This window comes from Cyprinus carpio, chromosome A1 (genome assembly GCF_018340385.1).
Source record: "Cyprinus carpio isolate SPL01 chromosome A1, ASM1834038v1, whole genome shotgun sequence".
Classification (NCBI taxonomy): Eukaryota; Metazoa; Chordata; class Actinopteri; order Cypriniformes; family Cyprinidae; genus Cyprinus; species Cyprinus carpio.
The window spans coordinates 2,398,465-2,424,818 of record NC_056572.1 but is presented as its reverse complement, the minus strand read 5'-3'; the positions used below and the strand labels follow the sequence as shown (position 1 = coordinate 2,424,818).

Genomic DNA, 26,354 nt, shown 5'->3' with positions numbered 1-26,354 from the left:
ATAGTGCTGTCAAAAATAGAAAATATTAGAAAAAAATGATCAGATATGGAGCTGATACAATAAGCAAGCAGCATTTACTTTTCAGAACTTCAGAAGACTGACAATGTTACACCCCACTCACTCACATGCCACTTTAAAGAAGATATCTTTATTCAAGATGACATGCTATTTCCATTGACATACAAAACATGTTTTAACAGTTTCCTGTCTGAACAGGTGAAAAGATGTGCTGGTGACATTACTACAGATTCAGCATTTCTTTTTACTACCAAGAAATGCACATCTGTACTGAGATGAAACTGAAGTATTGCTTACCACCAGTAAAGGAGATTTAATATAGAATTTCTGATCTAGCTCTTGAGCCCCTCTAATAAGGAGGTCACCAGCGGTACATAAAAGAGCATATAAATATCTTTGGATTCACATGACACATTGTGGCCTCATGATGTTTGGTAATTAAGTTTTGATTGACGTAATTTTGGACAGGCTTCATTCAAATCGTATACCTTTTAAAAAAGTATTCAGAATAATCAAAGCCAATGAATACATTTAAGGCAACTCATCAAACAACGTGACAAAAATATTCATATTTTCAAATATTAGGCTACTTGTGAAATTCTATTTAAAGCATAATCTCTATTAGATCACCGTTGCTTGCAGTGTGCTTACAAATTCCATGTAACAATCAGTTTGTACTAAAAACAAATGTGAGTTTCAATATGCATTTATAACTGAGCAAGTTCATGCATGTTTTGATATATCACGACATCTGACTGTAAAAATACTTTAAAATCAAGACAGCAACTTTGATACTAAAGACACTTTTTTTTTTCTTTTGCATATGGGTGTTTAGATACACTGGAATTGTATATCAGTTGCTTTCTTCAAAAAAAAGTGATGTATGCAACTCTGGCTGTGGTCTCTTTAAATGTGTTCCAGCAAAATCAGTGCCTTTCATGGCCATTTTTAGAGGCCATGCAAACAACAAAGAAACAAAACTCAAAATATAAAGGCAATGTCTTAGAATCATGTTTGTAAAAATGCAATATCTTATATCCCTCTAAAATAGTTTTGATACACTACCTTTCAAAAGTGTTGGGTTGGTAAGATTTTTTAATGTTTTTGAAAGAAGTCTCTTCTGTTGACCAAAGCTGCATTTATTTGATCAAAAATACAGTGATACTGTGAAATATTATTAATTTAAAAATACGCTTTAAAATGTAATTTACAAAGCTGAATTTTCAGGTGCTTAAGTAACATTTCCTGTTATGGTTAAAAGGTTAAAAACAACTATGCAGCTTAATATTTTTGTGGAAACCGTGATGCATTTTTCATGATTGTTTTATAAATTGTTTAAAAAATAAAAAAAAATCTGTCACTTTTGATACATTTTATGTGTCCTTGGTTCCTTGATAAAAGTATTAATTTCTTTATAAATACATAAATAAATCTTACTGACCTTAAACCTTTGAACAGGAGTGTATATCTTACCCCAATAAGAGAAAGACACCTCATCCTAATTAACAAGCAGGTGTGTTGCAAGTTTTAAACATTCATTAACAACTTGAAATTAACACCAGTGATGAGGAAGGAACCAGAACTAATGTGTTTCTCAAAGTGAAAGGAAATCCAGCAATCCTACAGACAACAGGTCATTTAGTCCGTTGTATAAAATGGCAAGTGATCAGGTTTACAAAGTATGTTTACTGTACTGAAAACTGTACAGACAATGTTGAAAATGAAGGACTAAAAGAATAGGCACTTTAAGTATATAAGGCCATCATGGCTATATCAGCAGCACTGAACAGTCTTCAGAGCATACGGTCATCAAGTGTTATTAATGTCTAATGCCTCTTAATGTTCAATGACTGTATGGCCGTCACTCTTTAGTTCTGGCCTGAAATCTCAGTTAAATGTCCAGCATTTTGCATCCTTAAGTCACCTTTATGAAATGAAGGCAAATCAATTGACTGTTTTATGGCTGGTTGCCGGGAAATGAGGTTTGGTAATGCATTATCAATCAAATGAGGGAAGTTTTAAGGATTGTTCACACAACCGACAAAAACATGCTGAAAGAACCCCCATCAACAATATAAGAAAAACATTCCCACATTCATTTAGCGCTTACAGTGTAGTTATAGTGCTTTCAGCAAGAACCAAAAATCATTCAAAATGTCAGAGGTTCAAAAGTTTCCTGGAAACATTAACAGCAAACGTTAAAACAGAATCAAGGCTATTGCTCCGTGGGAGGATAAGAAAGGATGGAGTGTTCTTGTGCAAAGGCTGCAAGCTCTTTTAGGAACTCTGTGAAAAGAACCGTGGCATAGACCTCGGTTTCGTTTAAGGGAACCACAGTTTTGGGTTGGATAGTCGGGTTCTTCTTGATTCTGTCTGCTTCAGAACCATGGAACCAATCTCCATTCTGTGGACTCTGAGAGTCTAGATTGAAATGGAAATACATACATACATAAACGTGGTCACAGAAAATGCTATAATGTATTTTATTCAAACCTATACGAGGAAGAGTAAGTGAACAAACAAATATGAAACCATTTATCCATTATATTATATTGTATTATATTATTGGGTCATGTTAATGAAATATGCACATATTGATCAAATGATTAAGCTTTGTGTAGTAAAAGTGTTTTGTGTTTATTAAATCATGAAACAGCATGGCTGAAAGGATAAGAACATACTCTTACCTCTTAGTGAACTCTCTCTGGCCAGTAAGCAATGCTGAGCAGCTGTGAGAAGCTCAGGGAAATCTTTATTATTCGCTGACCACTGCTCTATCTGGTTCTTCACTGAGGCCAGGACCTATAAAATCAAGAAAGGCAAGAAGGGAATGAATGAACAGATTCCATATTCTCCTTGTTGCGATGCATGCATGAAAGATCCACATTTACACCTGATATTAAGATCCATTTCAGGTAATGTGTGAAAAATGTGTGATTGGATCACCCAAACCACTTTATGAAATATCTTCATTATACCTGAAATCAACATGCAGTGATTGCAATACAGGTGCTTCTCTGAAATAACTGATATTTCTGCTTGAAAGCAATCAGAGACCCTCCCTTTGAAATCGCATACAAAAAGCAGATCGAAGTTGTGATGAACATTCGTGTTGGTGTGAACAGGCCTTAAACAAGGTCAAGGCTTCAAGTGAAAGCACACCTTTGTGTGTATTAATACATCAGTGAAGCAACAGATTTAATGCATGCCTCTCAAAGACATGCTGATGAATGCAACCTGGCAGACAAAAGCTTCTGAGTTTTCACTAATGCTTTAATCTCTTTTAATGATACAAAATAGGTATAATTCAGTTAATTTACTTGTTTACAAATTATGCTCTACTGAAATACATACAGTATCAGGCAACACAATCATGTTGCTCTGCTAAAAGCCAATTCATATAAATTTTGAGACTTTTCCATTTTATGCTGACGAAGGGGAAATCTAAATAATACCCTACGTACTGAGCACAAAACCTTGCTTTGACACTGTTTGATGTGCCACTGATGTTATTTTTGTGGGTTTGTGCATCTGTATAATATGTGACCCTGGAGCACAAAACCAGTCTTAAGTCTCTGGGGTATATTTGTAGCAATAGCCAAAAAAAACACTGTCTGCGTCAAAATTATAGATTCTTCTTTTATGCAAAAAATCATTAGCATATTAAGTAAAGATCATGTTCCATGAAGATATTTTGTAAATTTCCCACCGTAAAAATATCAAAGCCTTATTTTTGATTAGTAATATGCATTGCTAAGAACTTCATTTGCACAACTTTAAAGATGATTTTCTCAATATTTAGATTTTTTTGCACCCTCAGATTCCAGATTTTCAAATAGTTGTATCTCGGCCAAATATTGTCCTACCATAACAAACCATACATCAATGGAAAGATTATTTATTCATCTTTCAGATGATGTGTAAATCTCAATTTCAAGAAATTGACGCTTATGACTGGTTTTGTGCTCCAGGGACACATATTAGGAGACAAATTATAGAGACAAAGGCTGCATTCACACTAAAGCTGAATGTGGCCCAAATCCATTTTTCATGCCCCAAATCCAAAGCAAAGTTCAAATGAGCTCGTAAATGTGTCCCACATTAGACATTGGTCTAAACAGGTGACATTTCTAAACTGCCCTGCATACATAATACGCTCAAAACATCTGGAATGTTTATCTGAGTTAACGAAATGTAGGCAATTGTGTTAAAGCTGATGTTTATTGGAGGATAGAGTGAAATTTCAGTTTGGGCATTTTGTGGTCTTATTTACTTCTGTACTAACTCAAATTAAGTATGCAATGAAAATTAATATTCAGTTAGTGTGCCTTAAAACCATATTCATTCAGCCGATCAGATATTGCATGCACTTCAGTACCTGGTATAGTGAGCGGACGCTAGGCTGGAACACCATGTTTGTGTTGAGAAGGAAGGAGCGCAGCAGGGGCTGAGGGTAAGCAGCTAACTGAGCCAGAATGCCAGTCAGAAGCAAGTTCACATGGAGAGAGTTACTCGGCATGTTTTCTAGACGAGACAGCAGTACACTCAGAAACGGCCCTGAGAAAGACAAGAGTGAAACAAATATTAGTTAAAAGGAAAATAAACGAGCCAGAACAAAACACACCCAAATATCATATAGAACATTAAATTGAAACAAACACAAATCAATTCCAAAGCTCTGCGCAGTAGTTCATGGGAGCCGGAACTGATTGCTTGCTTGACTGACTGGTTGCTTTTTAAACCGTGGGTTAACCCCTCTCTCCCCTAGAATGCAATTTCGACCGAGGTGGAACCCCAGAAAGAGGTTTTGACCCCCCGAAATGCGATTTGGCAAGTTTTGGCCGTGACTGGGCTAGTTTTGAGTATCAACTAGGTTGGTGTTGTTATGCAGACCTGGCTACAATTGTGCTACATAATTCAATTCAGTGCACAATTTTATGTATGTACTTTTTGAGATAAACAGGCAATATTACTGCTGAAATTTTTATTATAGTATACTGCTTAATGTTTTACACACCACTTTATATAAGCAGGCAGTATACACTAATGTACACAGTTGAACAATCATTATGGTTTAGAATGAGTGCACTCGATAATGTCCCTTGAAATAGTGCATTATATAAATGAGTGTATGAAGAACAATGTGAAAGAATTCAAATAATTTAGCAAAATAACAAAATATGTTTTCTGACCTGTAAAAGGCACAGCATGTCCCCTGCTCCCGCTACGGGGTTTGGTACCAAAAGGCAATGGCAACTTTTCTGTCTCTGGTGTTTCTGGTGAGAAAGAATTAAAGTCGATCTCATCTTCCTCATCATCCATGAGGACTGTAGGACTCTTGAGTTCACCGTCTGCTTTTGCTGGACTACTGTGCTGTGCACCCAGAGTCCTTATGAGTTCCTCATACTGGGCCATGAGGTCCTCCCCTTCCAGTGACTTGTGTTCTGATTGGGACCCTCTCTTTTTACTGTCCATTTCATCTAATGAGGAGCTCAAGCCATTACTCATCAAGGATTCTGAATTTGCAGTTTTTTGATCAGTTACTGGTCCATCTAACACCTCCTGCTTTGCTGGTTCAGTAGGTTTGGATGGGGCATGATAGCCATTACCAGAGTCATGAGCATCCTTCTGAGCTACAAGGTCATAAACCATAACATCATTCTGGAACTCAGACTCTTCAATGTAAGAGCCCTTCACAATCATAACAGCAGTTCTCCGCAGTTCTTGAATGTGTTTCGGGGGCTCGTCCGGGATGGGACGCGTCTCCTGATCTTCCTCTGGATGCGGTTGTGTAGGACAAGCATCATAACTATCATCCCACTCCAGCTCCAGCAATCCAGGAGTAGCAGTGAGATCTTTGAGGGGTGGACCAGAGTGATGCATCTTATTTGGGGTTTTCTTGCTGGTAATTGGTGGCCGAGTCCTACCTGCTTCTTCCAAGGTACTGCGCTGGTATTCTTCTGGAGGAGGATTCTCACCATCGTAAGGGGCCGACCACACACAGCATGCTCGTATACAGTGACTAATGCTGTTTTGTGCATCACACAAGTAGTCCAGGTAACTAACATCCAGGTAGATCTCTGAGCCAATGACACAGGAGTTACCACAGTCGTCCTCCTCTGAGAGGACCTCTTTTGATTCTAGAGGAAAATATACAAGCAATATTAAAACAGTTACATTTCATGACCTCTTTTTCACAAATACTGATCCTAACAAAAGTATTGCTTGGAATTTGTATCAGCTTGTAAACACTTTAATAACAAGTACAGACATAAGCGGATTACATAGTCTGGAATGAAGTAATTAAGTTGATGCCAGCACTATTGAAGTTGCAGATTTATTTCAGAAGACGGAAGTCACTGAGACATGAATAACATTTCAGTCTGCAGACTTGAGTCCACTAATCTGAACAAATTTTTCATTAAGTTTGATCTTAGTCAACAAATCTTCAGGGCATGGTTTTGCGGAGACCAACACAAAACATTAAAACCTACAAATCCTTTCAAAAAACACCTTTAACGATTACTATTAAAATCTCTTCTGAATTAATCCATGTCAAGCGTTTGCGATTCTGCTACTGGAGGGCCATTGGAGAGTTTAGTGCCAACTTGGCCCAAAACCATTGCCTGGATGTTTCTAGTCATCCTTGATTAGCTGGTTTAACTGTGTTTAATTGGGGTTACTGCTAAGCACAGCAGGACAGTGGCCTTACAGAAACAAAACTGGACACCCCTGATCTTGGCCCTTATGAGATATTAGTTTTTGATATAGGTCAAGGTTTATATGTTTTGTTATTACAATGACACTTTATGCACAAAGCAACTTCACATTACATAAAATAGCAAACTCTTCCACAGGAAGCAATGGAACTACATTATACCCATAGTTCCTATATGGGAGCCATCAGTGCCTTTTGACCACAGAATGGAGTCCAGTTGTCTGAGTGGAGGGGGGATGACCTCTGGAGAACAGCAGGAGGGTGTAAGGGCTAGAAGCTTGGCGGCCGATACAGAGTAACAGTCTCTCTCTCTCAGGACTCTCCGCTGACTCAACATCATGTGGTTACAAGGGATCAGGTACCTGTCGGGAAAGGAGGGAACACGCATATAGTGCCGCAAGAACACAGTTGAACATCAACACTGAGACATTATTTAAAATACACATGATGCACATCATACAACAAACAAGTAAATAAACATGAAGAGTCTGCAGAAAAATACTCACTTGAAGACCAATTGGAGCATGACATCCTCACAATGCAAGCCAATGAGAGTGCGGAACAGGGCCAGCGATACTGTGCCAAGCTGGAACAAAAGCACAGCTTATAAAACACACTACTACAAAACCAACAGCTTAATGAAGACACTGCATGTGTTAAACAACACTGAATAAAACAAAGTTGACTCTCGTGCCTAACAGGATTCTTAAGGCTCAGTGCTGTAGGGTGTTCTGTTTGAATACACATGCAAACTAATACTTGAGTTCAAATATTAGTCTAATTTAATAGAAAGAGCCTGTAATCTACTTTCATTCCTTTAACTAATCTATCTACCACTTCTTAATACTTTTGGAGCCTGTCTTCACCCTTTCACCTTCACCCAAGCTCACTGACTGAGTTCTGCACTCTTACAAATACTCCCATTATAATCAATGATGCGGAATACACTGCACAATGAATCTTTTATTTCCATCGTGTTTACACTTTGTTGGTTATGATGAAATGATTCGCAAGTGTGCAGAAGTCTGATTCTATGAGGTCGCACTAACCAAATCTAATATTCAATGTATCGCCCAGCACTATTTCAGTGGCCTGTTCTCAAGTAAGTACTGCTTTTTGAGATTCAATTGGATGCATTTGTTTTGTAATCGGCTGACAGTCAGGATGAGATTGTGGTTACCTGAAAAGGAGTATTGATGCGGCTGACCAGCGTGTCCAAAATGTGTACATTGTCATGGCGATGAAGCAGGATGAAGCATAATAAAGCTTACAAAAATGCACATCAATACACGCTCAGAAACAATACGTACAAATAAGCTCCTAGTTATCATTCACCTCTCATCACCTCTTCAAGTGTCAGCTACAGAAGATTAGAGTGCTTAAAATCAAATCTTCCTGATATCAGGAAACATATCAAGAAAAAAAACTTGCTTCCCACCAACCAACCTTAATTAATGCTGCTACAACAAGAACAAGAAAAACATTACCAATATAAACGTAGCCAACCAGCTGGTCTCTAATGGAAGGATGGGCCACCTACACACAAATTGACACTGTTTAAATATATTTTTCTTCCTTTTATCTACTGGGCACATAAAGATAAGGGTACTGCAATAATGTTCATTTATAGTTTAACCTTTGTCTCCTGACATAAGACTTCCAGAAGAATGTTTGCAAAATTTGCAGAGGAAGTTTGAATGTGTAAATTGATCCAATACTCTTTCTGGAGGGCCACTGTCCAGCAGAATTTAGCTATAGTCCCTATTAAACACACCTGAAGGGTCACTTCCTTGCAAGTGTGCAGGAGCTATACTCTTTAAGAAAGTGGCCCTCCAGGAGCAAGACTAGACACCTCTGCTACAGACAAAACACAAGTGCAGTAGAAATGAAGCAACACAAGCACACACCTGTATGACAGCATTGCAGAACTCCAAGGAGTTAAGAAACTGCACAAGAGCAGGCAGCTGCTGCCAGTCCTCACGGTGCAGACAGTGCCACTCTTCACTGGGTACATCCAACTTGGTGGGCAAAGATGAGTAAAGCCCACTCAGACCTGTAGCCAAAACCTTCATCAAAAATAATACAAAATAAAAATACAACTGTTACTCCATGTCATTCATCTGCAACTAGGGCTGAAAACGGTTAGTTGACATTATCAACAACATCCACCATAAAAAAAAATTGTTGCTGTTGAATAGTGTACTGTCATGTGTAGAGGGGGCGATATATTCCCGTTGAAGTTCATTTTCATTCTTTGCTTAGGGTTAAAAAGTTGTTTGCTATAAGCAAGCAGTGATTTACTGTTAAAAATCATCCTGACGCTGCTGAGAGCGGCGTTTAGATGAATATGTAAATATGTGCTGTGTGTACACAACAAACATGACAGCACGGGAAAAAGGCAGTAAAGAATGCATTTGAAAGCAGCTTTATATGTATATGAATATGTACAGAATATGTATAACCCAATATGTTAACAATTTGCAAAGATGAATAATCCGTCAAAGCCTACTGAATAGTCAGTGAAATAATCAATTAGTCAATTAATCATTCTAATGATCATTAAATTAATCGATTATCAAAATAATTTGTTGCAGCGCTATCTGCAACCATAAAAATCATCTGGGAGCAACCTGACTAACAGATATTTTCTTCTTCTGGCTTTAAACATCGCTGGTTGTCAGGATTATAATATATGGATAGTAAGTAAATTTAATAGCCAATTAATTCAAAATACACTTGTGAACACTTCAGTAAAAGGCGTTCATTATGTAATAGCACAACAATCTTCAGTTGCATGCCTCCTGGCTTCATTCACTGGCAGATGAATGTGAGGTCATGTAAGGCTGATGTCATTTTACAAACATGGTCTAACACTAATACACAATTGAAACATAATGACTCAACAAAATCAAATAACTTTAAACAAGAACACACTATGCAGCCCAAGGTCCCATATATTTGAAACAAAAATATAATAATATTCAGAAAAAATCGTGATCAGAAACAATCCACAATCAATCAATAAAAAAAAAACCAAACCAACTTAACTTACCTCTTCACTTAATTTACATTTCATTTCAATTCCATAAAAAAAAAAACAAAATATAACACAACTCAAATTTTTAAAAATAGAGCTTCATGCTCATTATAAGCGGAGGCTATAAATTTCTTCATGGTTTGCTAATTCATATAATTGTGATGATGTACAGCAGGTGTTCATTCGATTCCTGTTTTGTTCGTTTTTAGTTTGTTCTGTCCCGTGTAACATAAGTTGGCCCAATTTAATGAGCCGTCTTTACAGATGTAAAGTTTTCAGCCGAAACAAAAATTATTCATTTTCATATTTAAATGTAGCAAAAGAAACCAATACAAGCCCAGTTACAAAATTCTATAAAAGTCTAAACATAAAAAAAATAAAAAAAAAAAAAAAAAAAAAACTAAAACAATCATTTTTAAATGTTCACAACATCCATATACATTTGGAGATTTACTAAAGATTTCATTTAAGTGTTATTAAATGTTTTGCATTTTTTGAGATTAACTTCTTGTGAGCACAAGATGATGTCAAAGTTATCTAAATGCGAAAATATGGCTAATAAAAAATCTAAAATACAATAAAAACTTAAATATACAAAATTATATAAAAACACAATATATCAGAACCATATAAATTACACTGGGATTCAATACAGTATTTTAAACGGGTGAAATGGGAATGCCTTTTTATGCACTCAACACTTCAGAAAGCACCATGGTCCCTAAAGACCATTTAATTAAATGGTAATTTAGCCAATACACAGCATTAAATAAAGCAAGGCAGCACAGCAGTAACTCTAGTAATCATAAGCACTTCTGGACAGAATCCAAGTACTTTAAAAAGAGAAACATAAATAGTGAAACAGTATAAATATAAGATGAAGATATATAATAATAGGCTCATACCGGGCAGAAATAGGTGTTCTCTGCGATGTGTTTGGCCACAACTTGGTTCTCAGCAGAAAGAGCCATGATAAGCAGAAGCGCATCTCTGGCCTGCTGTCCCACTGACCCTTCCCGGTGTATGAAAGGGATGAGTAGAGAGAAGATGAGGAAATTAGCAGCTCCTTGGTCCTCGCTCGTATGGAAAAACAACTCCAGGACTGACGGGTCTTTAGCCAGGACACAGCAAAGCTGATTCAAGAGCAGCACGAGTTCTGTCTCCACGGCGGAGGAGCTTGGACCCGATGGGGAGCCGGAGCAGGACGACAAGAGCATCATCAAAGGCTTGAGCACAGGTTTATGATGAAGTAATGGCTGCTTGGCTTGTCCGATCAGCATCTCGTACATCTTCAGTTGCTCCAATTTCATATCATCTGTGAATTCTCGCCTCAGGCTCCAGATAAACAGTCTCTCCAACACGTTCTCCATCACCACAAACTCCAGGATGGGCCCCATGGCTCCATTCTGACCACACTCCTCCTCCATGAGGAGGAAGAGCATGTGCTCTACATAGTTCTGCACGGCGCTGGCCTCATCGCCAGGGATTGGACCGAAACGGAAGCTAGCGAGTCCTCCACCGCTACCAAGACCGTGACCTACACCCTATTCCACCAACAATACAAAAAAGCATGTCGCTCTCAAAAATAATAATCACCACATAATAACAAATAGGGCTGCACGATTAATCGCATGCATTTGTCATGCGTCAAATAGGGCTGCACGATTAATCGCATGCATTTGTCATGCGTGTCTCATCAGTAAAGCCGGTTCCGTGATTAGCGGTAAATATCCGTCACCTGTTTTCAAATGCACCGGGAGGTCATACACAGAGCCGTAGTTCACTGACAAGCTACGCAATATCGTGTTCATAATCAAATGCGATTCATCTCAATTATGAACAGAATATTGCGTAGCTTGTCAGTGAACTACGGCTCTGTGTATTAACTGCCGCTCCCGTTTGAAAACAGGTGACAGACATTTACCGCTAAAAACCGGCTTTACTGATGAGACACGCATGACAAATGCATGCGACTAATCGTGCAGCCCTACAGTCAAAGTGCAGCAAGTATAGCAAGCTTTCCCTTTAAAGGATGAAGTCGCTAAATGATTTAACTAGATGAGTAAAATTTGGAAACAAAATTTAATGTTGGCTTGAAATAACTAGCTTTAAGTTTGATGATTTTTTTTTTGATGATTTTTAAATGCTATTAACGTTCTAACACTGCTAGCACATTGCTAACATGAATAAGCATGTTGCTACCATGTTTTAACACTTTGCTAGCAAGTTCTAACACATTGCTAGTACGTTTTAACATGTTGCTAGCATGTTTTAACACCATTTAACATATTGTTAACATGGTTTAACACACTGTTAGCATGTTTTAGCATGTGGCTAGCACAATTTAACATGTTCCTAACATGATACACTGCTAGCATGTTTTAACATGTTAACACGATTTAACACATTGCTAGCATGTTTTAGCATTTTGCTAGCATGTTTTAACACCATTTATAATATTGTTAACTTGATTTAGCACACTATTAGCATGTTTTAACATGTGGCTAGCACAATTTAACATGTTCCTAACATGATACACTGCTAGCATGTTTTAACATGTTGCTAACATGTTTTAAACATGTTAACATGATTTAGCACATTGCTTGCATGTTTTAGCATGTTGCTAGCATGTTTTAAACATGTTAACATGATTTAGCACATTGCTAGCATGCTTTAACACCATTTAGCATATTGTAACATGATTTAGCACACCATTAGCATGTTTTAGCATGTGGCTAGCACAATTTAACATGTTCCCAACATGATACACTACTAACATGTTTTAACATGTTCCTAGCATGTTTTAACATGTTAACACAATTTAGCACATTGCTAGCATGTTTTAGCATTTTGATAGCATTATTTAACACATTGCTACCATGATTCAACATATTTTTTGGATGTTTTAGCATGTTCTTAACATAGTTTAAAGCTTAAAAACTCTATAAACGTTATTGTACAAAAGTTTTGGCCACATTAATCTAAAATCTAAGGGACTTTTTTTTGTAGGTTTGCTTGTCTGTTTAATGTCCGAAAGTCTGATCAGATAGAAAAGATTTAGCATACCGAGTCAGACCAGGCTAAAGTTTATTTTTCAAGCCAACTTAATAACTTTTAAAAAATTACATTATTCTAATTAATTAAACATAAAACATTTTAATTAATTAAAATAATATAAATATAAAAAATAAAAATAAATTAAAAAAATGTTTGAAAAATAATTTAAAATGATTATTTAAAATAATAAATTAAATATTTATACTGGAATATTGCTATGTAGCAGAAAAACATCTCAACTATTTGATGTAAATTAACTCAGAAGTAGCTGAAAGCTGCTAATCCTGATCAACTGTGAAACATTTAGCCCTCTGTCTTTTACCTTTGTAACAAAACTCCCAGTCAGGTGTGTGTCAGACTGAGATTGGGTCATTTAAAGGATTAGTTCACTTCCAGAATAAAAAAATAAATAAATTATGAAAAGAAAATGACCGATCTTTTCGCTAGATAAGACCCTTAATCCTCGGCTGGGATCGTGTAGAGCTCTTTGAAGCTGCAGTTTGGACCTTCAGCCTGATGGACCCCATTGAAGTCCATTATATAGAGAAAAATCCTGGAACGTTTTCCTCAAAAGCCTTAATTTCTTTACGACTGAAGACAGAAAGACATGAACATCTTGGATGACATGAGAGTGAGTAAATTACCAGGACACTTATATTCTGGAAGTGAAATAATCCTTTAATAGAGCAAAGGAATAACCCGAAGTCTCCAGGAAGTGCATGCAAGGCCAATGGCATATTGCTCTTTAACAAAGTGCATTATTCATCAATGCAAAGTAAGCAGGAAGTGGTCAAAGAGTGAAAGTACTAAATTATCCAAATGAGTACTAAAATATTCAAATGATCTCATATGCTGTTTCCCTTTCCAAAATTCACCCTAATTTCCGTCTTTAGAGTTTCTCTAATGGCCTGAACTCGTCTTCTGTACCCAAACAATGCCTCTGTGTTCTGGAGCATTCTGCTGAATCGACAGAAGAGGTCAGGAGCCTCATTCACAGTGTAACACCACGAGAGTCCGTTCTAGGACCAGCTCAGGATTTTAACAGCTTACAAAGTAAAGTAAATACACTTTGTATATACAATAATTGTTTTATTATTGTATTTCATCATTAAGCCTCATATAAAATAAACTGAAACTAACACTACTCATATAATATTTGGTTTGTGCACAACAACACTTTTTGTTTTGTAAGGTAATTCTCAAATAAATGTCACCACAGTGAGCATCATATATATTTTCTATTTTGCCAACAGTAGCATCATGCATACATAAAACTTTAGAAAAACGCCAAATGAGGAAAGAAGGTAAAAGGTAAAATATTCAGTACCTGTGCCCAGTGGTTTTTGAACACGATCATGCATGTTTCAGGGTCCACTCCTTTCAGGACCAGTGACTGGCCTCCTCTTTTCCCATTGACAACCATGGATGTCATTGTTGTGCCCTCACAGCAGGACTAAACCATCATGAAGGGTGGAGTTGATGCCAGTTTGAACCTAACGTGGATAACTGCACAGTAGCATCAGACACTGACAACCTGGAGATAAACACAGGACAACCTGATTTAAAAGAGCACAAACCAAACACTAACAATACATCAGAGAAGTCTGTTTTAATGTGCATCACTCTTGACAACAGCTATGTGTAATCTTTAGAAAATCAAAGCCTTCCAAGCGAGGTCTGTTGCAATAATGTGGCTGCCTTAATTTAATGCGAATGATTAACAGCATGTGGATTTGAGTTAGCTTTGTGTGCTATGCAATATCATACATGTTGCGACTTATGTAATGCTTCCTAAAATAAAGAAATATTGCAGTACTGCAACTCACCTGCTCTCTACTGTATATGCCGAGCTATTTTTATCAAATCAATAAACAGACCCACAGCAATAAGCATTGAGATAACAGCCATTGGCTTCAACCAAATGTGTGTGCAAGCACCAGTGATTATACACGGATACAAAGGCACTCTCTGTCTCTAGTCAAAAATGTGCGTAGGAAGTATTATCTATAGCTTCTTTGGTGTGTGTGTGTGTGTGTGTGTGTGTGTGTGTGTGTGCCTGTGCGTGTGTGTGTGTGTTGTCTAAAGGATGAGACAAGGCATTAATAATGGCATTCTCAATAATCCATGTGGTCTGAAGACAGCGTTTAAAAAAAAAAAAAAGTATTAATTTTCTTTTTAATTACATTTTTAAAAAGCTTATATTTTGCATATATTTTTGCACACTCTGGATATTCTCTCAACCATTATGAAATGCATGCTGGGATACCATTAAAACAGTGTAGGCTTTTTCAGTTCATTCACAGTCAAACTCATGCATTTAACATTTTTTCAAAATGAATATGTTAGTTTTTTTTTTTTTTTTTTTTTTTTAAATACATAGGCACAAATTTTATTTTTCTACGAAACTAATTCCAAGCACTTTTCAAGCATTTGATCTTGATTTAAGCCTACAGAAGAAGATTTGATTTGAGGTTGATCAATACTGTTTTATATCAATCAAAACCAATACAGATTATTATGCAAAGACAATTTTTCTTTTTTTTTAAATAATAAATAAAAATAAATAAATAAATAAATGTAAAAAATAATAAATGCTAGCTAAATAATAACACCGCAAAAAATAATGCATAATTATTATTCTAAGTGGTCAAAAGGGTTAAAAAGCGTGTTCTCTATCTCAGCATCAGCATGTATAAATCTTTACAACCAGGATCCTAAATCAGTGCATCACACACACCATAGCTGTGAATTTGCCAAGTGAACCTATACACAATACTAAACAGCCAATCAGTATGCAGAAACTATTGTCCACGCATGAATTCAGAGCCAATCATTGCAGAAAGCTCAGTTTGAAACACAAAAACAGGCAGATACACATACATTTTTGGTTACACATGGAGCCGTCCACTCTCAATAAAGCACAGAAACCCAGAGGAAAGACAGAGCAGATTTTTAATTTCCACCTACCTCAGCCAGACTACTGCTGAAAGCGGCTGCTGGAGACACAGTATTTCGTAAAGCAGAAAATATCCACATCTTCAGAGGGTTCAGGAGCACTTCTGAGATAATGTAGATTGAGATCTAGTCAAGGGGATTCTGAAAAAAGAAAAGAATGAGAAGCTGTGTTAATGAGAGCAGTGTGAGTGAGACGAGCGGGGCCAGGAAATGACTCGATGGATCAGAGCAGTGATAAAGAGGTTTAGCATGGTTCTGCAGAAGAGAATGAAGAAGACACGAGAAGAGGAGCTGGGGTTTCAGAAATGGAGAGGGGGAGCATGAGATAGAGAGAGCTTCTGTCTGTGAAACTGCATAAAAAAACTGAAATAAAGCCACTCTTAAACTCCATTCAATAAATGAACAGACAGACTGGGCATAAAAACACTGATCCCATGAGCCACTGCAGCTGGAGGAGATGTAGTTAACTGCTGTCAAGACCAGCCCTGCAAATTTAAATATATATTAAAAAAATATAAAATGTATGTATGTATGTAATGTCAGAAAAAAATTTTGGAAGTAAAAAATGTTTTTGAACATTCAATTAAACAAAACAAAGAAAAAAAGTATCACAGATTTCACAAAATGTATACTACTTTCCACAACACTGACTGGTTCTTGAGCAGCAAATCAGCATATTATTATAATTTCTGAAGATCATGTGACACTGAAGACTGGAGTAATGATGCTGAAAATACAGCTGCACATCACAGAAATAAATTACAAAGGTAAATAATATTTCAGCAATTATTTTAAATCGTAATAATATTTCACTTATACTGTTTTTATTGTATTTTTGATCAAATAAATTAATTAAATTAATAAAAAGTCACCCAGCATCACAGAAGGCTATTTCTCTTAATGATTCAATAAATAAAAACAGTTATGGAGAATAAAACAGATTTTTAAAATGAATCTTCATATGGTCATACAAAAAGAAAAAAACTATTTCTACCTAAGAGTAAGCAGTGTAGTTTGCCTGGTTATGTCTAAAACTCACTTAAAGGGATAGTTCACCCAAAAATAAAAATTAATGTTTACTCACCCTCAAGCAATCCTTGTTGTGTACGACTTTCCTCTTTCAGACGAATCCAATCGGAGCTACATTTAAAAAATGTACTGGTTCTTCCAAGCTTTATAATGGCAGTGAATGGGGGTCCAGATTTCAAAGCTCAAAAAATGTGTCCATCCATCATTAAAAGTTCTCCACACAGCTCCGAGGGGTTAATAAAAGCCTTCTGAGTGGAATCGATGCGGCGGAGAGCAGCAGCTCATTTGCATTTAAAGATACATGCACGAAAACAGCACGTTTCTGCTTCCGCTCAAAATAGGCATTTTCAAAGTTATATATTAAATAATCTGTGGGGTATTTTGAGCTGAAATGTCTCAGACACGTTCTGGGGAAACCTGAGACTTATATTAGATCTTGTAAGAAGGGGCATGATAGGTGCCCTTTAATAGAACTCTGATTGTATTCATCTGAAAGAAGAACGTAATGTACACCCAGGAAAGCTAGAGGGTGAATAAATCATGGGGTAATTTTCATTTTTGGGTGAACTATCCCTTTAAATTTGCTGTAGATCATAGTCAGGTGGTTATGATGCCTTGAAAGTTTCCTTATGTGACGCCTTCATACAAAAACACTGTCAGTTAAATCATTGACTGGGTAGCAAGGGTTATAGACACATTTGTGCATAATTGCACAAACAATGCATCAGTGTTTTCCATTTCTGGTGGACCTGTGACTTTTACTGAGCGATCTAGTCAACTAGAAAAACACATTCAGTGATACTGTCTGCAGGCTGTGAGTAAAAGCACCATTAGATAAAACTTATTTTAATGTTATATATATGTTTTGTAATAAAGGCAGCTTCCTAGCCAAGTCCGGATGAAATGCGCTCACAGGAAATGACCAGGGTAAGCGTTCTGCTATCAGAAAAGAGTGACCCATATTACACATACACTCATTAATCACGGACGGTGAAAACCTCTGGAGAGGAAACGACACTGGATTCTGGATCTTGTTCTACTTCTTCAAAGAGATGACAGGAGATACTGGGACAAATCTGGGGCAGGGCCTTTCTACAGACATTAGGGAAATGACTTTCCTGACTGAGCAGCAGAGATGTCTTATCATAGTAATGGTCTGACGTGTGGGTGTACTGTCTGAGAATGGAGTCACTCATGAGCACACTGGACCTGTGTTTACCTCAGATTAACCACACTTATCCAGTTAAGGTCATTTAGTTAATTATGTTAACTCGATACTTACCACTTCCTGAGAAACTACAAACCTCAGCGAGAATATTTAAGGTAGGCATTTTGCTTAATAGGACTTGAGAAACTGATTTTTATCTGAGCACCACTTCATATAAAGTAGGCATGGAATGACGTCGACCTTTAAATGTCATGTCACAGCATTGAAAAACAGGTTCCATGTGTTTGTACTCACAGAAAACTCACAGCGCCTCATTAAAGCACCTGTTCACATACGAAACAGTTTTCAAAGTTTAACAGCTGAGAAAAGGCAGAGTTACATTTTTCCTTACAAGATCATCACTTTTAAAAAGTAATGTGATACTGGTGAGGGCTGGACTATTTGCTTGGAGTCCCTTTGTAATTGACTCTCCTTTGAGAATGGGTTGTGTTTCACGCCCTGCAAGCCAAAGGGAGTGTCCCTGGAGCTTTTCATATTGAAGTGAAAGGTTAGGTAAGACAGAAACACGGCTAGCAAGTCAGTCCCACCCTATCACAGGGCTGTCGTCGTAACTTGTGTTGGAGATTGTTCTCTAAGTCATCCACTAGCACTTGCACAGCACATGTCCGACTGCCATAAATCAGATCAGTAGCTCAGAACATTTAGGGTTTTTTACGCCAAAAATACAGAATAATACAGTAAGGACTCTTACAAGTCATTATGTTTTGACTTTATGGTTAAATAATGAAGTGAAATAAGAAACCGTACTGGGTAAAAATTCATATGCTAAAATTATACTAGAAATCTATACTATAAATGGTGTATAAAAGTGTATAAAAACTGAAATTACTCACGTGTTACACATTATTTTTGTGCAGTTTTAAAAATGGGTATATGATTACATTTAACAGTGTTAATAAACTATTAGTGCTTTTCGAGATTAACTTAAATGAGTGTCAGATGATGGCAAATGTAAATAAAATAAAATGAAAAAAGGCAATTGAGCAAGTATAATTCAATATTCAATATCTAATAATACTGATACAATTAAAAAATCACTATAGGCCAATGATTCCTACATCCCTATAAAACAGACAATATGGCCATGCTTTATTTTAAGGTCAAATTCAACTATTAACTCTGACTCTTGCCTCAAACTCCTAATTTGCTGCTTATTAATAGTAAGTTAGTTGTTAAGTTTAGGTATGGGGGGGTTAAGGGATCTAAAATATGCTCATGCAGAATAAGGCATTAATATGTGCTTTATAAATACTAATAAACAGCCAAAATGCTAGTCATATGCATGCTAGTTAATAATGAGAATTGGTTCTTAAAATAAAGAGTTACTGAAAATGTATATATCCCTATAAAAATAGAAATACGATGCACCTATAACAGAATGACAAACCTAACAATAAAATGGAAAACTTTACTTAGCTATCTAAATGCAGACAATCCATGAACTTATTTTGTTTTTTATGTAAAGCTATTTATAAATACTAAAATACTAGTGTTATTATTAATGATCGCATTACCAATTGACAGTAATGCACGGTTTTTGATCTCCTAGTATATGACTTTCATGATGGAAACACCTGGCCCTTGCTCTCTCTCTCACACACACACACACACACACACACACACACACACACACACACACACACACACACACACACACACACACAGAGGCACATACACATGAAAGACACCCAAGCAAATCAAAGCAGGCATGTTTGTCATGATCAAGCACTGTCTGAAGACACACAAGGGGGATTTAGCAGCAGTCCCAGGTGTCCATGGTGACTGGGTGACGTGAGGGCTATTACAGAGTCTACTGAAAAATTTACAAGGTATGCAAAGAGGAGACGACTACAGCCTTGAGTACTGGACCTGGTTTTGGGTCTCGATTTCTGACCAGACGGTGAACACACACATGAAAACATTTTCAAAAGCTACATCTGTCCCTGGAATCATAAAGAGCACCAATGCATTAATATCTTTGGCAGGCCAAATGCAGCAGATAACCAGAACTTATCATATTTTATGGCCTGTGGAAGGTTTTACTGAACACACGTGAGATGCAAACGTGCTGCATGTTTATACTTTTCAGTCAGGGACCTACCCAGAGTTCAAAGCACATGATCTGCATAAATATTAACACGACACCTGTCTCCGTCCTGATTGGTGGAACCGCACAGGCCTAGAGGTAACTTGGGACGAGTAACCATGGAGACATTTGCAATCCACGTGGTACTTTCAAACAGGGAAGTGGGGTGGGAAGACAATGACTTTACATAATGTGAGAACCCATGCAAATATGCTATGCTTGCATGTTTCCATACCAAAACATGGTGCGTGCTTATCTTATGTTTGCAGAGTTTGTCCACACTTACAAGCAGTAAAAAAAATCTATGACACAAAAGGTGGCAATCCTTCCCAAAGAAGAAAGCTTTCCAAAGAGAGAGGATTTTTTGGAGCTGCAAATGAAAGGAGGAGGGGGACAAAAACCAAAACAAACACAAAATGTCATTCATGAGACCAAAAATAAGTAAATAAATATGAATCCATTTTTTACATTCCATGCATCTGTGTAAACAAGCTTATGAATAAAGCCCAAAACAATAGGACAGGGATAAGAGGGCACAATGTAAACAAAGACATATTGAATGCACCTTTAAAATGATTATCAGCCAATACTGCCGCGACACAACTAAACAAGTTCAGAATGAACACATTACTTCATCTTCTGAAAATGCCTGAGGAAAAATAAACACTGCTGAAATCCTGATATAACAGGCATGCTATATCATAGATGGCTTGCTTGAGTTTATCATGAACATGTGGGATGTTCACATGTAACGACTGAGAAAATGCTGTTTGCGTAGGTTTCAAAGGGGAAGGACAAACAAAATGAGAGAGATCCTAAAAAATGATAGAGAGAGAGAGAATGTTTGCACACAGAAAGCCCCTATGACAAAGCAAGAGAGACGCATGCTTGCTGCAATTACACAAGTCCGATCAAACGCAGAGATGAGAGAGACACTTTCTGAATGCTTTTTGTAGTCTGAACGCTCTTTACAGTCCCATTGAGACATTTTTTTCTGTAAGCATTCAACACCCCCCTTTCACCAGCAGTCTCTGATGATTCAGTCTGAGTAAACAAGATTTATGAATAGAATATAATAAACCAGAAATGAGTGACATTACTGAAGGCAGGGATTTAAAAACATTGTTTTCCTAATACTGTGACATTCATTGTTCAAGTGATGCTATAATCAGTCACTATTCCTACAGCATTCCCGAGTGAGTCTAATGACACAGCTATGCAGTCCTGAAGGTTAGTGTGTGTGTGTGTGTGTGTGTGTGTGTGTGTGTGTGTGTGTGTGTGTGTGTGTGTGTGTGTGTGTGTGTGTGTTTTAATCCTCAGCACAAGACAAGGCAGAATCAGGCAAGGGCAAGCCAAGGGGAGGAGCTACAGCTGGAACTGTCTACTGAAGTTTAGACACATATTAAATCTGTTAATCTGTTTTCTATTGCGAATCCACATAAAAGTAGTACACTATCAACCTGAAGTGTTTCTCCTTTCAAAAACCAGACAATCCTTTACGTTCATCCAGGAAAACTGGAGATAAATAAAAACTAAAACTGAGCTAAAGCTGAAATAAAAATAAACCCAAACAGAAAAGTTTCAGCACATCACAAAATGACTAAATTAAACTAAAATGAAGAGAAAAAAAATGCTAATTTAAAATATTAAAAGAAACTATAATACTAAAATTACATTATTCAGCTGCTGGAATGCATTATGGAATGATATGCACGAAAGGCAACTGTGACAACAGTCATTTTTACTGCAGTAAGCCATCATTTTAACATAAAATTACTAGGACAATCTTAATCTGCTTGTTTGTACTCGGTAACAACATACCGCTATAAAGTCACAAAACATCACAGGTGTATCCAGAAACAAAGGTGTGTGACTTGTTTCACCTGTTGCGAAGAAAAACATTATCTCTCACACACACACACACACACACACACACACACACACAGACACAGACACAGAGGGACTTCCCCATGTGCACTAACAACCTTCCCTAAATCTACTAAATCTGTCAGAGATTTTCTCAAGTCTCTCTCACTGTTTTGTCAGATCTATTGGTTTCTATGTCTGATTTATTTCTGCTCAGCTCCTCTTTCTTTTCTATTCCCACCACTGTTTGCACTCTCCTGATGTCTGATTATCAGTGTGAACAAGAATTTACAACCAACTCTTGTGGCACAACTTGCGCTTTAAATAAAAGTGATTTATGGTTAAAATACAGAAAAAGTACGCAATGCAATCTTAACACTGAATAAACAATTAAATCTCTGCAAACTATAGATTCTTATTATTGTTGGTGAATAAAACGACCAAATTCGAACAAAAATCTAATTTTTCAGGAAGAAGCCAAAGAAGTCGTTTCAGCACTACACAAGAACATTAGAATAGACTTAACTAGGAGTGTAACTAGGTGGTTTATTAACCATGTAGTTAGTTAAGCAAATATCTAGGTTTTGTTTAAGTAGTCATGGCTCCATCTTGAGTTCACACAACCTAGAACAACCTGTTTATGTCGGAGCTGGAATAGAAACAATGTAACTTACACAACTCCGCTTTCAAGCAGCATCATAATAACCCGTTATATGCGAAAAATAAAAGAAATCATAAAACATATACAAATAAAACAGCAACAACACGGACAGTATTGTGAGATGACACATACTTAGCCTTAAGTGTCCAGACGCTTTTTTCTTCCACACCTGTCAAAACTTCGCCTGTGTCATATTCCGCTGGCGATAAACCGATCATAATCCCGTCTCGTTATTGATTTCATAATGACGGCTCAGTGCAGATCACACTTTGAAGATCCGGGGATCTCCGACGCCACTGAGCTGAGTGCGTTCTCTCGGTCACCTGAGCGTGGACTAGAAAGGTGAGCTCACAAGCCCCGCCCCTACTCTCTACACCCGAGCCGTGATTGGCTGCTGCCTGGGCGCTTGCTCACTCTGATTTCAATAGAGATTATTTTTATAATCATCTGACTAACATGTACTAATAACATTACAGTTATTATAAAAGGTAGACTAACGATCATAGTCCAACAAAAATTAAACAATCCACTTTCATTTATAACATACAGACATTACATGATGTATTATAATGAAATATATTCACATTTTATTTAAAAAAAGAAAAAATACTGAACGTACCATGTAACTTTCATTGTCACATGACCCACAATTACAATTGTGACGGCTCATACAAGAGAAAAGTCAAGCATAGAAAAACCCAGAAGACCAGTATCAGAAATACAGTGATTTTATGCTGTATTTAAATGAAACACATTCTGGTATTGCACTTACCTTGTTAATGTAATGTTGTCACATGACCCACATTTACCATAGTAAGTGAAAAAAAAATGAAAATCAGAAGGTTATCACATTTACTTATTTTAAATAAGATTAAAATGCATCGACTGTTTGGAAACAAACACCAGAGGGCAGCAGACCATCACTTACTGTGCATCAAGGCCCTTTGAAAACATCAAAATTCAGTTTCGTTTGCAAATCACTTTAAAGCACTATTAATAACAAAAGCAGTTCAACAACAAGTGTAAGCAAAAATAAATAAAATAAAATAAAAATATATGCCCCATGGGGCAATCATCTGCAGGTCCAAGCACCAGGGGTGTGTGTGTGTGTGTCTGTGAGTGTGTGTGTGTGTGTGTGTGTGTGTGTGAGTGTGAGTGTGTGTGTGTGTGTGTGTGTGTGTGTGTGTGTGTGTACATGTTTTTCAGTCCCAGTGGGGAGTTAAACCTGAATACACAGAATCATGGGGACTCATGTCACCGTGGGGACTTAAATTGAGGTTCCCAAGGGGAAGCAAGGTTATAAATCATACGGAATGAGGTTTTTATTTATTTATTTATTTATTTTATTTTTTTTGAGAATGTAAAAAAGCAGATTTTTTTGTGTGAGGGGTAGATTTATGTGTAGGGTGAAAATACAGTTTGTACAGTATAAAAACCATTATCCCTATGGAGAGTCTGCACAAGGATACGTGTGTGTGTGTGTGTGTGTGTGTGTGTGTGTGTGTGTGTGTGTGTGTGTGTGTGTGTGTGTGTGTGTGTGTGTTTGTTTGTTTCTATACAGGTGGGGACTTAAACCTGAATACACACCAACTCATGGGGACTTGTGTCACCGTGGAGACCTAAATTGAGGTCCACAGTGGTACAAAACTTATGAATCAATGTTTTGAGATTGTAAAAATGCAGAAAGTTTTCTGCAAAGGCTAGGTTTAGGTTTAGGGCTAACAAAAATATAGTTTGTACAGAATAAAAACCATTACGCCTGTGGGGAGTCCCCAGTGTGTGTGTGTGTGTGTGTGTGTAGCTTGCTCAGGTTTTGTTTCTTGTTTACACACTCACTCATCTGTCAACATGCAACAGAGATGCAGCTCAGGGTTCAGTTCATGACTCTCTGTTGGACAAACGCACATCTGCAAGAACTCTAGTCATAACACTTACTTTTTATTCAAACAAAACATACCAACAGCGGGTTTTTTTTCATTGTCAGAGGAAGAGAATTTATAAATCTTGTCAGTTTTGTGCAATATACGAAAGTTAAATGTTTGAACACGGACATATTGTTAATGTAATGTTAATTGTTGAAGCCCGCTATGATGATGATGAGGGAGATGAAGATTTTCCAAATTTTGCCATTACGAGAAGAAGAAATTCAACAGGAAGGACATGTTACTGTTACAATTGTGACAGATTTAAGATTCATGGTTTAGTTTCACAAGACATCTGCGTGTTTCTGGACTTTCACTTCATTGATCCTTAGATCGATAGCCTATAGTCTTATCGCAAATGTACAATTTTATTGAATTTCCTCTTTAATTTATCCAATTATGACATTGCAATAGCACTAAAGTTAATTACTTTGTTTTACTTTGTCCCTACTTTTTGCAAACACTGATATTTAGGAAACATAAAATCAAGCAATATCAAAACCAGCCTTTATCATGATGATGAACGTCTTTCCATTTTTGTGGACATTTATTTACATGTTGATATATCAGCTTATTTGATATTATTAAATGTGCTGTATGTAATATAGTGGGTATGAAAGCATGCCATGCATACTGAATTGCACCGGCCGAGTGTCTGATTCGAGTTTCTGGTGCTTGTTTTGTCTTCTGGGAATGTTCTGTGTCCAGTGTGACTCTTAATTTTTGACATATTTAATCATCAGTGACCTCTTCGACTGCTGTGTCAGTGGCTTTTCACATTAGAGGACTGACATCTGTGCTTTCTCCTGCTGGCTTCTCTCAGATTTTATATATCAATATAAAAATTTTTCATTTAAGATTTATGTTTTACAAAATGAAATTGCACTTCGGGGTAATATAAACATTATTAAAGATACAGTAGAGGTTTAGAACAGTATGATGGTAGGTAAATGATGACAGAATTGACATTTTTACATGAACTATCCTGTTAAGGTGCCGGTGATCTGCCATTATCTCTTTGATTGATAATGAGGATTTAACCTGTGCTGTTTGCTGCAGTCTGGAAGACTGATTTCAGGTCAGTGTGAAAAGGTTTTGTCTCTCAGTACAAAGAGTGAAAGTGTTGGCCTGCACAGACAGGCTTTACACACAGAGACACTCTGTCAGCACAAATCTATCTCATAGTCTGCTCATAATGCCTTTCAACTCATCTAAACCAGATCTTTATCCTCAAAATCTCACGTTTCCAGTTGAGAATGGGAATCACTTTGATGTCTCAAAGTGTCAGGAATTTCAGAAAGAATGCTTTTTTTTCTTCTTCCACAAACTCTTGTTCTTCTTCGCTTTTTATTTCTCTTAAAGGCCCTGTTTACACCTGGGGCCGGTTGCATAAAACACTTAGACAAGTCTTAGACATTAGTCATCCGATTTTGGTCATAATTCATTAAAGTCAGTTACATAAAAATGTAGATTGGGTTAATCTGAATCTGAAGTGTAAGACTGATTACCACTTGGCTAACCTATCAAAGGGGTGTTAAATCAGCTATTTTCAAAGCTTTTTTTCACACTATTGAGTTCCCAGTTCTATGAAGCCTCTCCCTCAGAAATACCCCCCCCCCCCCAAAAAAAAAAAAAAACATTTTCCTTGAACTTTGAGCATCATAAGTTTGCAGATGTTGTTTATCCTCAAACAGCAACATTACACTCTAACTAAAGTTAAAAAGTGAAATCATAATCTTAAGAGGGTGGCTGTGTTCATCTGTCTAATAGCAAGTGG

General features: G+C 37.0%; 1 pseudogene; it reads right to left on the bottom strand.

Annotated features, from left to right (window-relative positions):
* Nucleotides 1-128: 128 nt before the first annotated feature.
* LOC109068002 lies at nt 129-23,021 on the bottom strand (annotated as a pseudogene).
* Nucleotides 23,022-26,354: the final 3,333 nt, after the last annotated feature.